General features: G+C 43.5%; 1 long non-coding RNA gene across 32 annotated transcripts in view; it reads right to left on the bottom strand.

The window, feature by feature from the left end:
* Positions 1-4,294: 4,294 nt before the first annotated feature.
* LOC140601793 (uncharacterized) overlaps positions 4,295-16,148 on the bottom strand; it is a 277,650-nt gene continuing 265,796 nt past the window's right edge. For all 32 annotated transcript variants that reach the window (XR_012004874.1, XR_012004870.1, XR_012004878.1 and 29 more), the window contains one exon: positions 4,295-5,546. This is a non-coding gene — a long non-coding RNA (uncharacterized lncRNA). The remainder of the gene's footprint in view (positions 5,547-16,148) is intronic.

The raw sequence follows: 16,148 nt of genomic DNA, 5'->3' as shown, positions 1-16,148 counted from the left end.
GGTACACAATTCAGCCCACAACATCCATCATAAGGGCTGATTAGAGCCTGACCTTTGTCCCATCCACTCCACCTTCTCCCATTCTCCCACTGGGCCCTTCTGGTTTCTCACTGCAGCCTCTATGCCCACATGATTTCTTCTTCCTGGATACTCTTCCCCCACCTGTCTACCTGATGAACTCACCTACTCATAAGACCTAGACCAAAGGTCATTCCTGTCTGACTCCCATCTGATAGTTGTTCTGGCTTCTAGTAGAATTAACCCAGCCCATGCTTTTGTCTCATGGCCTCTATAATCTTTCTGCACTTACAGATTTTGCATGGCTCTACTTCCGACTAGGCTATCAGCAGGTCAAAGGCAAGGTTGGTCTTATCTAACTTTTCATCCTTTCTGCCTGGCTCATGGTAAATGCTCATTCACAGACATTATTGGTTGTAAAATGAATGAAATACCTTAAGAGTCAACCAAAGCCCCAAATCATCATTTAAAAAGTCCCTAACTTTTAAACCAGTGCTGATGATCAGGCAAAGAGAGAGAGAGCTATCCATGGTGGAGATAAAGAAAGGTACTCCAATGGCTTCCACTCTCTGCTATTCAGCGTTTATTTTGGGAATCACCTGCCCAGAAGAGGCTGAGATTCAGTGGGGATGGAGGGAAATGGCTGATTAGAAGATGAAGCTCTCCCAGCCTTACCCTCCACCTTCTCATCTGCTCCCATGTCTCACTGTGCTCTGCTTGCCTACCTGCTTCACTTCCCCAAAATCCCAACCGTCCAGAAGTTGCCACTTCAGTCCCCATTTATTTTTAGCTGCCAAAGCACGCTCATGAAATCTTGATATCATAGGGGCTGGGAAACAACAACTGTGTCCTGAGAAAGACAAGATATCCATGCTTCCTACGCCATGCGGTCCCAGCTGGAGTGCACATTTCCCAGGCTGTGGCCACCTCCTTCCAAAGTCAGGCATGTGTTAGAGGGGCTTTTTCCCTTTGAAGAACATGAACACAAGGACAGTGGCTTTCCTTGGGCTCTATTGCAAGTCATCCTAAATTTTTTTTTCAATAACAAAGTCTAGATTGTTTTAACTCAAGTCCCAAATAAGTTCGTTTTGTTTTATTTTTTTAAAGATTTTATTTATTTATTCATGAGAGACAGACAGAGAGAGAGAGAGAGGCAGAGACACAGGCGGAGGGAGAAGCAGGCTCCATGCAGGGAGCCCGATCCAATGTGGGACTCGATCCCGGGTCTCCGGGATCACACCCTGGGCCGAAGGCGGTGCTAAACCACTGTGCCACCTGGGCTCCCCAATAAGTTCATTTTAGATTTGATTTCCCACCTTTCTTTCACACAGAACACATGGCATATTTAACCAATAAATATGGTGCTTATTTATTTCTAATAATAGATGCATTTTCTTTAAGCTACAGTCACAAGGGAAAATGTTAAAAGGAAAAAAATGAAGTGAGTGTTGGATGAATTAATATCAGGTAGGTTGTTGGGTGTCAGGGTAAATAAAGTTGGAGCCCAGGTAATTATGATCTGGCCATACATAGTACTATAAGATGAGGGTACATAGTCTCCTGTAAGTTTGTTCTGGGATGTGCGGTCTTTCTGCTTGCTCTCTTTCTTCCCCAAAGATAAAAAAAATCTCCTTACAAGTATATGCTTTTACCTTCCCCCTGAGAGTTGGTTATTCATTTCTCACAATGTTCCAAAAAAAAAAAAAAAAAGATTGAGTATGCTAGGTGAGTTCACACATACTCCAGTCTTTAAAAGCACAAGGGCATAGAAAGTATTTTCTCTTGACCTTGGTTTTTTATTAGGACAGGGCTCTCTCTCTCTAAATCCATCTTTCTGTGCCTTTGCTCCCCTCCCTCCTCATTTTCCCAGCTGATATTACATGATGTACTCTGCTTCCGAGATCTGAAAATATGTGAAAAGCTTGAGCTAAGAGAAGCTGCTGGCATTTATGAATGCTTGCAAAAGTCCATTCTCTAATGCCATCAAATAGAAAATGCATTTGGAGGAGGAAAGACAAACAAGCAGTAGAACACGAACTCATTTGAAGTTTAAAAAAAATTGATTTACCCTATTATAAACTTAGAGAATTTTCCCCCAATTCATCTCTGCTGTAAAGAGATATTTTAAGGGTCATTGTAAAGAAGAATATTGCTTTTTTTCTACATTCAAGGATGCCACAAATATATCTTCTGCTCAGAGGGGGAAAAAGCAATAATGCTGCCTCTTTTCTATGAGGAAAAGGCAGCTTTTTATTTTTATGTTAAAGACTTGTCAAGACACTTATATTTTTCATAGCATTAAAAGTTATTTTTTTTATTCTGCTTAATTGTTCATTGAGAATTCAAAACCAAATCTGCCTCCTTGCCAAATATCTTTGTAATATGTACATTTCACACTGGCTTATTATAATAGGTTTTCTCGTGGGATCTAGCATTCTGGCATCTGCTTTGTTATGATATTATAACAATAATTAACATTTAGCACTTACTGTACAGCCAGCCTTTGATCCATATTTTTAACAAAATGCAATAACAATGCTCTTTCACACAGCATCTTTCATCCCAGGGCCTCAAAGTAGTTGGCAGCATCATATTATAACCCAAGATAGTTGTATTCACTCCTGAAATCCTCCCAACGCCCCCGTGGGGTCTGTACACAGCAGGCTTCTTCCTTAGGGGATGGGAAGGGAAGAAAGGTCAAGTGAACTGCCAGGCGGTAAGAGAAGGGCGGCAGAGCCAGGAATAGAATCCAGTCCATTTGCTTTCTTGGTCAGAGATTCCAATGCTTCAATGTACCTATTTTTAAATAAAGGACATGGGGAAGTCCCATGAAGTGAGAAGCACCAAGCTTATTGTAACGGGGATTCAGATATATCTTAAAAGTTGGGCTATGTCTTCTGAAATGAATCCTCAGAAGAAAAACTCTGATTAGATTATGAGGTGTCTATGCAACAAATATCAATGAGAGCTCACATTACAACCCATGTCAGGTCTCTCCTAGGTCTCTTGCCTTTACAGAGAGATTAGGAGGCATATGAATGACCCCAATAATCATCATTTGCAGTGTCTAATCAGGGCAACCTAAAGCACCAAGGAGCATTGCTCATACGCAACACTATTGAGCAAATGGCCAATGTGGATCAATTTCACCCCCAAGCTACCCTTGGATCAGTTATTCTTACCTCTTCCTTCGCTCCTGTGGGTTGCAACTCTTAACTCCTAGGCATCTTTAGAGTAGAAGAAGCATATCACTATGTTGAATCGGGGGGGGCGGGGGGTAGTTACCCATGATGATAAACAAAAGAAGCCAGTGTTCACTCTCAGATTCAGAAGGATGAACATGGCTGTTAATAGGAAAAGTAACCATCTATATAGTTAATTAACGCCTAAGAAATATGGGCAAGTTTTCATCCTACCTTAGCTTCAGTCCAATTTACAAAATCTCGGGTAAACATACAGGTGCAGCTCATGGTCAGAATTGGCAGGAAATGAGGGAGGCCACGTGCTTGCCGCAAAGATGCTCTATGTTACCTCCGGAATGAATTGCCACAGGAGCTACAGAACGAGTGGGAAAGACAATGTTGCCATAGCACATGACACGCTAACTCCTTGAATGCTCCCACAACCCCATGAGGCAGAAGCTGTTAGCATCCTCGCTTACGGGTGAAGAAGCTGAAGTTGACAGAGTTTAAGTACGTTGCTCCAAATTACAGAGCCAGTAAGGAAGGAACAGAAGAGGTCTGACTCAAGATGCATTTGAGTCATGAATTATGCAGCTTTCTGTTGAAAAGACCTATAGCCTCCAGAAAGTAATTTAGGTATGATTGTTAATAATGATGATTAGTAGTCATAGCAGTATGGCAGTTAGCATGTATTGAGTGCTGTGTGCCAGGCACTGGTCTAAACTCTTTACATCTATCAATTAGCTATACAGCAATCCTGTGAGGCCGAATTATTATATTATCCCCCATTGGACGGTTGAAGAAACGAAGTCCCAGGCTAATGCAACCCGTGAGTGGTTTCTGTAATGAATCTGCGTAAAACCATTCGCTATGTCCTCTTCCCATTTCTCGACAAGAGAGGGAAAGAAAAAAACAATATATGTTGGTCTGATCTGATTCTGGAACAGTGGCAGCACCAAAGGAAAAAAGGCCTGTGTCCACTCTTGCCAACCCTTCTTTGTCCCTTCCAAGTGCATGAAACACCACAATACACACTGTTTGCTGACCCTGCATGGGACCCCTGCTTCCATCTCCACTAAAATGAGAACAAACACTTTTAGAAATGAGTGATTTAATACAGCACATTCCAGGCCAGTCCATAAAGAAAACATCCAGTCCAATTTTAAAATGAATGTAGTCCAGATCTACATTTTTACTGATACCATATGCATCTTGCTGGACCTTCATTTTAGTAGATTCTCATTCCACATGTAAATAAAAATAATAGTGCCCATCAGAGCAGATCTCTGAACAGGATACTTCTTTATAACAAGAAATATAGCAGGAAAATGTGTTTGGCCATGCTCCAACACCCCAGAGTTGATGTGGGAACCAGAAGCAGGCATCACTATAAACTCCTCAGCGCAATCTTCCCTCCGCACAGGCCAGCAGCTTCTCTGAACTGAGAAATCAGAGACCACAGTGATGAGAAACCCCAAGGAAGATATCATTTCTTGTAACTTGGGGCAGTAAGCTATGAGTAGTTATAAATATTTTCACTTACAGAAAACTATCAAGCGGAGCCTTGCACATTGGCACCAACTTGGGATGTTGAGTTGAATTTTGTGTCATCTTAAAAAGAATTTTTGCCATTTGAATAAATTTGAAAATGATTCAAATTACACCAATGTAAGTCGTTATAACTTGTCCCCATGGGATGGCATTGTCATGGTCTATGACAATATATCATGCCCTGGAGTAACATCTATGGAAAGGGTCTTCACACCATTATTTTTCTAGAAAAAGAACTCATATAATGCACAGTGTTTGAGATCAAAGTTTTACTATAAAAGCAATGAAGGAAATCACGAATTGTCTAAACAAGAAACAAATGCTCTTCGCATGGGTTCTGAAACCAAGGCAATGTTGAGAGGTCTCTGGGAGCACATTGATGATTCAATTCAATCAGAAGGAAATAAGGCATGCCGTAAAGTCACATGTGGAAATGTAGGTGGTGTCCTAGAACAACGAGTCCTGATTAAATGAAGTGTCTGAGCATCATGTGTTCACAGCTAAGAAAACCACACGGCGGCTTCAGAAAGGTGTTAAGATTCTGTCCCCAAAACACAAATCAGCTGCAGTTTCTACGTAGGGAGCCAGCAGCACCTTCTCTGGAACCTTCCAGGACTGCCTCTTACTGGGTAGCAGGAGTGAAATGATCATATTGTTTCTCAGGCTGCTGAAAAATTCTAGGGAAAAATGTTCCATCTGTAGCATGTGTTGTTTATGATTCTACTCTGTATCCTTCCACATTCATGTTTCTCCAAACTTCCTCTGGGCATCAGGTACAAACGGAGGTGGCAAATGCTAGCGAGAAGGAAAAAAAACAATGGCTGTTGCTCAGCAATTCAGATAGAGTATAATCCACTTGGAAATCAAGACGTCCCTCTCCTGTCCCTGTTCACAATTCTAGAGAAAAAAAAATCAGATTTTGACCTCAAGTTTGCAACTATCATTTGTTCAGATAAAATGTTGGCTCACCAAAATCATTAAAGCTAAATATTAAAAGAGTAAAATTGGTTACACGGCACGAGAAGAGGGGCTTGGATGAAATTGGGCCGATCTGTAAAAAATTGGAATATCGCATCTGGTAGAGGTTCCTGATCTCTGTCTGTCTACATTTCACTCGTGAGCACCGTGTGGAGGCCCAGCCAGCATTGCTGGGACCTATGTCCAACTCAGAGAGTCCTTCTACCAGCAGCACCCAAGTTTGCAAGATCACATCCATGCTTGAGAAGCAGTAATCTGAAAATAAGGACATAGCTTGGTGTGTTGACAAAAAATGAAACTGAGTCACTTACCTGGCCCTGAATTGAGATTTGGGGAAGGATGAGCAACCAGGTCCCATGCAATTGGGGAAGAGGGGGGTTGGGTAGAAACATGGAGCCTCTGCACAGGATCTATTAATATGAATCTATTAATATGAAAATTAATGTAATGTGACTGGGCTTGTTTCTCTTCACACAGTGGAGTAAAAACCAGGAGAGATTATTTTGCAGAATGATGACCTTTCCTGTCTAGTAACCCCAGGGAGATCTGGAAAAGTATGAATTTTGATTTGAACAATAATGAACTGGTAAGTGATACAGCTTTTGGCTGTATAACGACTATATTAATTTGCTGGTTCTGGAGTTCAACCCAAACAGAGGCCCTGAAGAGATAGGACTGTTATCTAAGCAACAATGAATAATGCTGAATATGCTATTTAGAAAGAGCCCCCTAGTTCTGTTCTGCTATCATGAACAAAGCTTTTATTCCTTGGGCAACTTTATAAATTCTCATAAAAATTTAATAAACGTGGTAAAATCTAAAGCAGAATTGGGTTGTCAGTTAAAAACAAGGGCCGGTTTCAATTTGTTTTAGACCTCAAAGTCAAAAAAACACATCGAGAGGGAGAAACTGTCCCTCTCTTCCGACATACATTAATTTCCCCAATTTAGGAAAAATGACTTCTCTGTGATAGAGAGATTGAATTTTACCTCTGCTTGGCATGGTGTCAGCAGGGTAGACCCTTATCTGTTAATTTGCCAGTGAGATGATTTTTTTTCAATGGCACTTTTTCCCCTCCACAGTGAGGAAAAAAACCCTTTCAAGTTTAATTTGATTGTTGAAAGGCAGTAAAGGACAAAACTGAACTTTATGCATACTAAGGATTTATCACTCCATTTGCCGGGCTTAAAGCAGTCCATGCAGCTAGTACTCTAAGGATTGTTTGAATTTTATATAACTTGTGAGAAAAAAAAGACTACCTGGCCAGCACAAGGGCCTGCCTTATCAGCAGCTGAATTGCAGCCTTAACAGCATAATTATTCTGTATCGGATTGGGGGAAATTCTAGGATGTTCTGGAGTGCAATTGTATTATGTTCAGGGCTCTCCTCTCAAAAGGGATTTTCTGGCATTGGGTGCAGAGGAATGCCATTCAGGGAGGGTTTGAAGGTTGTGCATTCCCTATGCTGACAGCTCTGGGCAGCTCGCTCCCCTGGTTACATCCAGGGGTGCGGTGGATTTCCAGGTCTGGGAGCCACACATGCCTGCATGCTGAGGAGAGACCCCAATGCTGAGTGTGGCTCCAGCCTGATGCATGAAGGGAAGGCAAAGGCCAAACCCTCCCCTGAGAAAGCCAGGCAGGGCTGGCAGGGAGGGGAGGGGGCGATGGAGAGTCTAGTCCTTCCATTACCGCCACACTCCAGAATGCATGTATGTCCCAGGAACAGGAAGGAGGGAAAAGGACCCCCACCCCACTCGTGGCTCCTCTCCAACCCCGGGACCACTGCCCACTGGACCTGTAGACCTGTAACTCTGTGACCCGAAGGCTATAGACAGAGAAAAGCCAGTGTAGGCCGCATGCAGGCCGACCCCCTGTGCAATAAATCCAATCTGGTTGCCATTTTCTAATCAGCCAGATGCTCTCCCTTCTTCATCCTCCACTTTCAAATCTGAAAATTGAGATAGTCAAGGTGTCCATTGTACAGGGTTGCTCGGAGGTGTAAGGCTCCCTGCAAGCACTCCACGGGCTGCCAGGCAGTTGGACTGGTACTGTGCCTGATTATGCATGATCCTCTCTCCCATGTCCCTCCTTCAGATTTATGTGGCTCAACAGTCATGTTTTCATCTGGGCCAGTCACCCCCTCCTGCTAAATAAGCTCTTGGTGAACCTGGACCAGGGCCCGGCAATCTCGACATGAAGACAAAGAACCAGGGTAGATGGGTTCTACCTCTTGAGCGTCCTACTGGTGCCTCAATTAAAAAAAAAAAAAAAAAAAGAATGTTAAAAAGGACCCCAAAATACCAGCCCCAAAGGGCTGTTGAGAGAATCAACATGTGATAATAATAAAAATAATTTCATACATTTGAAAGCACTTCTCAAGTGTTTTTAACCATAACTATTGGGCATATGAACATATATGTCAGTTGTTTGAATTCACGATGCTAGTTCTAGGAGCTCTTCTGAATCAGTGAAAAAGTTGCTCTGAAATAGGATACTCTTACTGGAGCTCCTGTTGCCCACAGTAAAAGATAACAAACCATGAGAGACTTGCCTTCTATTTCGGGTCTCTTCCCCCCTGCATCTCCTCTTCCTCCTCCCTCTGCCTCTCCTCTTCCTCCTCCCCCTACCTCTCCTCTTCCTCCTCCCCTCTGCCTCTTCCCTTCCTCCTCCTCCTACTCTGCTCATCTCTGCAACAGGATCCTCTCACAAGGTCCCATCCTACCTTGACTACCTTCAAGCCTTCAGTGACACACAAGCACCTGAAAGGATCCCACTCTCAGGTTCACTCTAAGCCACCTAGAGTTGCCCTTCCAAGGGCACAGATTCATTTCAAAGAGCATTCAAAAGAGCCAAACAGGAAAGTATCTTCAAAAGAAAGAATCCTTTTGTTGCCCATGAAGCTGTGCTTCCCTACCAGGCTGACAGCACTTCCACATCAATGATCGCATTGACCCCACACCAGTCCTGGGAGGCAGGTATGATCAGCTTGGCTTTGTGGATGGTGAAACTGAATACAAAGCAGCTAAATGACCTGCCAGCACTCAACAAAGGCCTTTTGTAAACCTGGAGCAGGCTAATCAGGTAGTCCTCTTGGCACAAAGCCCTCCAGAGAAGGAGAAAATAGACCTTGGTAGGTATTGGTTAGTTGCTCTCCGCGCAAAGGTGAAAATATCAATGGAATCTGTTTAGAGAACCACAGCATAAAGAGAGGGTGCAGCCATTGGGTGCTTTTGACCCCCATGGGTCAGAGAGTCCACTGGAGAAAATGGAACATAATGCCAGGGCAATCCTGGGCTACCTCCCCACTCCATGTTGTGGGCACCCCCACCTCCAGCAGAAAACACCACAGACAAGGGCTCTACAGCAGATTCTCCTGGGCTGTCTTGACTCTAGGCCAGGAAGCATGCAACTAACCAACAGCCTTCTGCAAGAAAATACTTCTTCCCCATCTTCATGGAGGCCTGCCCGGCTTTCACTGAATGTAAGATGTGCTCTCTCCATTGATCCATCTCCCACATGCAGCTCCCTAGTCCAGGGAGCTAGTCCTGCCCCCTGTGACTTCCCTCCAGCCCTCTGCACTGTACAGTCTCCATATCCTCTAAAAAGTCTTTCCCCCCCCTTCTACTCTAAACACACTCATTCAATGGCTACATATTTATGGAGGTCTCTGCGCCAGGCACAGTGATGGAGGAGCACGTAGGGACCCCCTTATTAAATCCTTCTTAAAAAAAAATAAAATAAATCCTTCTTAAATCTTGTGTTTGTGTGTGTGTTGGGGGGGGGGGTACTTGATACTGATTCTAGCTTCGTATCTGTGCCCCAAAGGCCTAGCATCTCTTTTCTCTGAAAGCCCAGAGTGCAAGGTGAAGAAGTTAGGGTAAGAGAATGGAGGTGAGTTTGGGATCGCAGCTCAGCACCACCCAGGGGTGGACCTCTCTGTAGAGGTTGCAGAGTTCCCTGCCTTGAGTACCTGGATCTCACCAACTGCTTCCTGGCCTGCTGACGAGCCCCTGCCTGGTTCCAGACAATCAACAGCACGTGAAAATCACCATAAGCATCTTCATGACTGGCATTTCTACTCCAAATTCACACTTGCCTGTCTGCAGCCCCCTGTAGGTAGATTAGCTCACATTTTCTCCATTAAATTGCACAGCAGTGCTGTGCAGGAGATGATACTGTCCTTAATGTTACAGCCCAGGGAGCCAGACCCTGAGGGGGAAGGACTAGTCCAGGATCGCACAGCTGGGCACTGGAGGTCTCAGGTTCAGCAGTCGTGCCTTGCGGAGCTTGGAAGGAACTGAGGACATTCACTTCCTCCATGTGTGTGAACCTGCCATTTTACTTCAGATTCTCTTTACAAAACGGCTGTAGAACTCAGCAGAGGATGCTCTGATCCTCATCCACTCACTGGGAGAGGGTGGGGTCAAGAAGAGCCTCCGTGGGCTGTGAAGAAGCAAGAGAACAGCTATTTCAAGTCCCATTGACTTTTTGTATGATTTAGAGAAGGGTATTAAAAGACCCCCGACTGAGTGAAGTCATCAGGTATGTACTGAGCACCCTTCTTGTGTCTGGCACAGAACCAATAAAACAGTCTTTCAGTATAATTCAATTTAGAATTGGGGCCAATGGGGAGTGAGTTGGGTGGGGGTAGGAAATGATGAACTGCCTTACTCCTGCCCTTTTACCTTCTTACCTCCCTCATGATGTGGCCAAAGTAAGCTATTGGCCATCTCTTCACCCCAATGCCTGTGCCTACCACATGCTCCCTCAAACATGTTCTTTACGCTCCAATATCTGTGCCTTCGCAAGGACTCATCCCTTCTCTTTGGGATGCCCCTGACTTGGCCTTTCATCTAATTCCTTCCCTCCCTACATAGCAATTCCAAGTGCCTGAGACTATTTGCTCCCAGATTTTTTCTTTTTTTAAAAAATGGAATAAATAATTTAAATGGATAATTAACAAGCAGTGTTATATTAGCTCAGGTGTGCAATAGAAAGGTTCAACCGTTCTATACATTATATCTGGGAACCTTTTCTGATTGTCCACAACTACATGTGATCTTTCCTTCCTTCAGTAGAAAAAAATATCTCCTCTCAGCATTTATATCCCATCTTGTCTTTGTGCAAAGATTCCTCCCTTCCCCGATCAGTTTTTACACACACACACACACACACACGAACACACACTGGGATGTGAGAAGCTATCATTTCTACTTATTAAAAAAAAAAAAAAAAAGGCCTTCAGCAGTTGCCATGATTATCCACATAGTAAATGTCTAGTTAGTGCTGACCAAATTCTACCTGGTAGGACACGTGGAAGACAGTTGAGTAGTGGGGTGGGATGTGGAGGCTAAACACTACACGTAGTTGTGCAAAGCTGGCTGACAGTATGCCTCACCCACATTCACACCTCCTTCCCAGGGCAGGCTGCATTCAGCATCTCATCAACACCATTCTGCCTGTGGTGGGAGCTCCAGACTTCTCTGAAGGTCCAGCTTGAGTCCATTACTCTCCAGGGCTCGTCTGGAGCCTTCACGGGCCCCACGTCTCAATTCAACTTCTTCCTCTGCCCAATATCACGCTTGTTCCCTCCTTTTCATGGGTGTTAATCCCAGGAGGCCTCCTCCCTCATCAATATCCTTCAAGAGCAACATGGAACCAAGAGCAAGCTCTTTGAACACTGAACAGGAAGACAGAGCAGGTGGTTTCCTTATCAGGTGGGGGCAGCCATGCTTCAACCCCCTTCCTCACGTCCACCACTCTGACTCCCAGGTCCCCTGCCTGTCCTCTCCTAGCAGTGTCTCTTTCACAGAGGCGAGCTCTGTGTCCAGTCATGGTGCAGGTGGTAGTTATCCAGATGGTATAAGGCAAAGTGGGCCAAAAAGGCTCTCTGCCCACAAATGCCTCCTAGGGACCCAAGCCTGGGAGTGAGATTCCCACCACTATCATCAGTTCTTGAGGAGGTGGGTGTAAGCTCTTCAGAGCATGGAGGGATGGGTAGGATACACCCACACAGTAAAATGAGAGACACATTGGAAAGGGGACTTGGAGGAGGTGACATGTGGAAAGGACATTTCAGGGGGCACCCGGCTGGAGAAAAGCCCAGAATTGAAACTTGTATTCCTGCTACTATTCAGAGTTTGGGTCGCACTTTTAATTACAGGAGTGCAACATGCAATGAACACCCATGGGTGATCATTACTGGTTCCATTTTTAACATACTGAGAGGTGGGCATGAATTGGTTCACTCAGTGCTGCTAAGTGGGAGCCAAGCTTTGGCAGTCTTCAGATTTCAAGCCCACTGCCAATCGCTTCGGCTAGTTTTGTTGCTTCTAGCCACAACTCAGGCCCTCCAGTAGGCTCATGGGTCCCAAGGCACCCAGGTTGGCTGTGATCTGAGTCACAGCTCTCCTCAGCTCATGTGACCACTCCTAGACTGGCACATGTTCATGAAACACAAGCCTAGGGGTGCCGAGCAGGGACTTCTGCTTCCCAAAAAGAGGGGGCTACCATAATCAGATATTTCTATTGTTTCTAAAATTTCATAGCCAGAAAGACCTCAGTCTTTCTGCTCTTCTTCTCCAGAAGGATTCATCACAAAGACTGGGAAGATGGATGGACATTTAAGAAGCTCACGATGGTCTGGGGTCCAGGAGGCTAGCCATGGCGCTGCCACTTGTCCTAAAACATGAAGCTCACAGTTTTATCAAAACCCTAGATCATGTTTTATTTTCTAACTATTCAAATATGTAATTAGTTCAAAGTCAGGGTTTAAAAATGTTCAGGAAGTCAAGAGGATGCTTTATATCACCCAAGTCATCCAGTTTGGGACAATAATCATTCTCTCTTACAAATTTTGGGTTTTGCCTTTACTTAATTGACTTTGGCAGTTGGCACACAACCTTTAAAAATTTTACTGAAATGTCAGCCTTGAAAGAAAGAAAAGATTATTTGATTAATTTAATCTAAGTGCCAACTAAAGCACAAATGTTCCCCATGGACGTGTTATAACACTAGAGGTTCACAATTGATTGCTTGAGGATAAGGGAAAAAATGAACACAGCAAAATATTTACTAGTTAAGCAAGTAAAGTTTAATATATACAGAATGTCCAGAGTCACACCTGTATCCTCTGAACCACCAAAGCCTGGAGCTGGTTCAAATTCATAAGTAAGATGAATTTTCAAAATGAAAGCACAACCTGCTGAATCTGTAAGATAAGAACAGTGAGTGGTAAGCCAAGGACATGGATTTCATCCTTCAGAAACTCCAAACTAAATAAGAATCTAAGACTTTAACACCACTCTGCCTTTGCTCAGTGCACAGTTGTGTTGCAGGAAAGAAAAACATAACCAGAATATGACGCTGTCAGCAATTGACTTCAGGTGCCATCTGCATATATTCCTGGCACTATTAATTTGCAATTAACAAGGGCCTTATGTTTTATTCCCCTGCAACTTGCTGTCTTGAAGTCTGATGGAGGGGGTTTAGCGGAAGGGAACATGCAGGTGGGTGGTGAGCCTTCTCAAAAACAAATAATTCTGCTTTTCGATACTGAATCACTGGTATGTAAGCTGCTCTTTCAAACTAATAAAAGGTCATTTGTTGAAGGGAAGTGGAATATTTCCATTATGTCATCGTGTGAAGCAAGTTCCCCAACATGTAGTAGTACATCACAGAGATGAGCATTGTGCCATGGGGCAGGCTGGCAATCTTTATTTACATTAGACACAGTCCTTTTTGAAAGTCCAGTGTGGTGGGTAAACTCCTAAACTTTCGAAATGGTCAGAGGAGAGCAAAATCTACTGAAAGCCTGAGGGTGCTAAAACAGAGCAAATAGCAAGCGTTCTAGATTTGTTCACCCTGGCTTCTGATTCCCGGGTAAACCACTTTCCTTATTTACAAAATATTTTTTTAAAAAGCCCATTGTAAGGATTAATCCATCCTTAAATAATAAATCCTTAAATTAAATACATTATAGTATAAGGATAATTATAAGGTGCCTGGCACCCACACAAAAAAGCACCATAAATGTGGGTTACTGTATGCCAGGTACTCGGCTATTTCCTTCTCTTGCCTCAAGGGTAAAAAGTATTTCAACCAGTTACCAACAAGCCACTCTCTGGTAGGGAAACAAATGCCCCTCCTGCCCATTTTATTGAAAAAGAAGGGAAGGAATCTGAGTGGCTTTTTCACACTGCTGTACACTGTCCATAGGAAAGTTATGTTGGTACAAAATGGAGAGTAATTTTTCTTGGTCAACCTTCTAAGATAAATTATTTCAGAGTCAAAAGGGCAGAGGTAATCCCCACGCTCCAAGGACATTGATCAGAAGGGCTCCTTGTCTGACCTGTACTTATTCTCAAAGGGAACAATATAACCCTGGGTGACGAAATTACATGTGAATCCAGCTGATGGGTGACATGAAATGGATTGAAAACCACTGATCTTTCCTCGCTTGATGTTTGGTAATACACATAGCAACAGACATCTGCTGGCATTGATTGAATGCGGACATAAAGCAAAATAGCCGGTCAGTAGTAAGCTGGAAAAATAGACTCTTCTAATGCAGGAACTAGAATTATTTAATGAAGCCCAAATAAGTAATAACACTAAAAATAAGGCACAGGTACTGATCACATCCCCCACCCCACACCCCGTGTCTTGTAGCTATGCCAGCCGATAAGCAGGAAATCTGAACATTTAAATTAAAAGTCTCCATGACACTCAGGAAAATATAACTTCCTCCAGAGCTGGAGAGAAACGCAGGTGTTTCTGCATCATCCAAAAATCCTGCCACTTACAGAAAGAGCATTTCATGGTCTTTGGAGGCCGGGACACAATTCCCTTGAACACCCACTCCCGGGCCAAGACTTAGGGATATGACTCATCCGGAGCGAACAAGGCAATTTTCTGTGGGGAAAACGTGTCTCCACCCCAGATGTTAGCCAAGTTCTGCTTAATTAAGTAAAGTTCTGTGAGCCTGAACACGTACTAGCAAATGCTTTCCGTTCTCCTTGAAAAACTGTGGGAAAAATGATGATGGGCAAAGGGGAGAGGTTGAATACTTGCACACTTGCTTGACCCTAAGACAGTTGATGAATTTCAAAGATTTGCACAAAGATAACAGATCAGGAAGTTGCCGTTAACTTTAGAAAAGAATTCTACACTTTACAAAATAGTCAATTTTCTGCAAGATGTATTTATTGATCACCTGCCGTGTGTAAGCTGGTAAAAAGAGATGTTTGTGACTGGCAAGTGGAAAGATAGGAGGTTGTTATGAAAGCAGGTGGACAAAAGTGTCAATGAAAACATTTCTTCCCTGATAAGATTTCAATTCTGTGGGAGAATCAGCCATTGGCAACCATCATACAAGATGGAACAAATATGAACCAAAGAAAGATTAAAGAAACTTGCTGGAGATGGGTACAGGAAGAACTGATCAATTTTCACTGGGAAAAAAAAATCTGGAGGATTTTCCCTGAGACCAGTTTTTAAGCTATGCCTCTACTGACACTTTTTTTTTAAAGATTTGTTTATTTGTTTGTTTGTTTGTTTGTTTATGAGAGAGAGTGTGAGGTAGAGAGAAGCAGAGGGAGAGGGAGAGAGAATTTGAAGCAGACTCCGTACTGAACATGGAGCCCAAGGTGGGGACTCGATCTGAAGACCCCAAGATCATGACCTGAGCCAAAACCAAGAGTCAGACGCTGAACTGACTGAGCCACCTGGCGCCTGCCACTGGCACTTTTGTGAATACAATTCTTTCAGGCACAACTAAACTGCTTAAAACAAGTATGACTTTATAAGGTGTTACAGACTGGATTGTGTTTCCCTCAAAAGATATGTGGGAGTCCTAACCCCCAGTACCTTAGAATGTGAACCTACTTAGAAGTAGGGCCATTACAAAAGTCATCAAGTTAAAAAAAAAAGTAAAAAAAAAAAAAAATAGTAAAAAAAAAAGTCATCAAGCTAAAATGAGGTCATTAGGGTGGATCTTAATCCCACATGATTATAAAAAGTCCTTATAAAAAGGGATAGGGACGGGGAGGGAGGGGCAATGTGAAAAAACCCAGGGAGAATGCCTTATGAAGATGAAGGAAAGATCTGGGTGATGCTTCCACAAGCCAAGGACCACCAAGGACTGTCAGTGAACCACCTGATGGCAGGGGAGAGGTAGGAGCAGATTCCCCCTCAGATCCCTCAGAAGGAATCAACCCTGCTGACATCTTGACCTGACTTCCAGGCTCCAGAACTCTGAGAAAATATATTTTTGCTAGTTAAGTCTATCGCACTTTGTAATGGCAGCCTTAGGACAGCCCTAAAGCAAATCTGCCATTTTGAAAGGCATTATTTTAGGATCTCTGGCTGAAATCCCTGTTCTCCTAAGGTGTACCTGGAGATTCACTGAGGTTCAGTGAAG

This window comes from Canis lupus, chromosome 12 (genome assembly GCF_048164855.1).
Source record: "Canis lupus baileyi chromosome 12, mCanLup2.hap1, whole genome shotgun sequence".
Taxonomy (NCBI): domain Eukaryota; kingdom Metazoa; phylum Chordata; class Mammalia; order Carnivora; family Canidae; genus Canis; species Canis lupus.
Note: the sequence above shows the minus strand (reverse complement) of the source record. Positions and strands in the feature narration are given on the sequence as shown.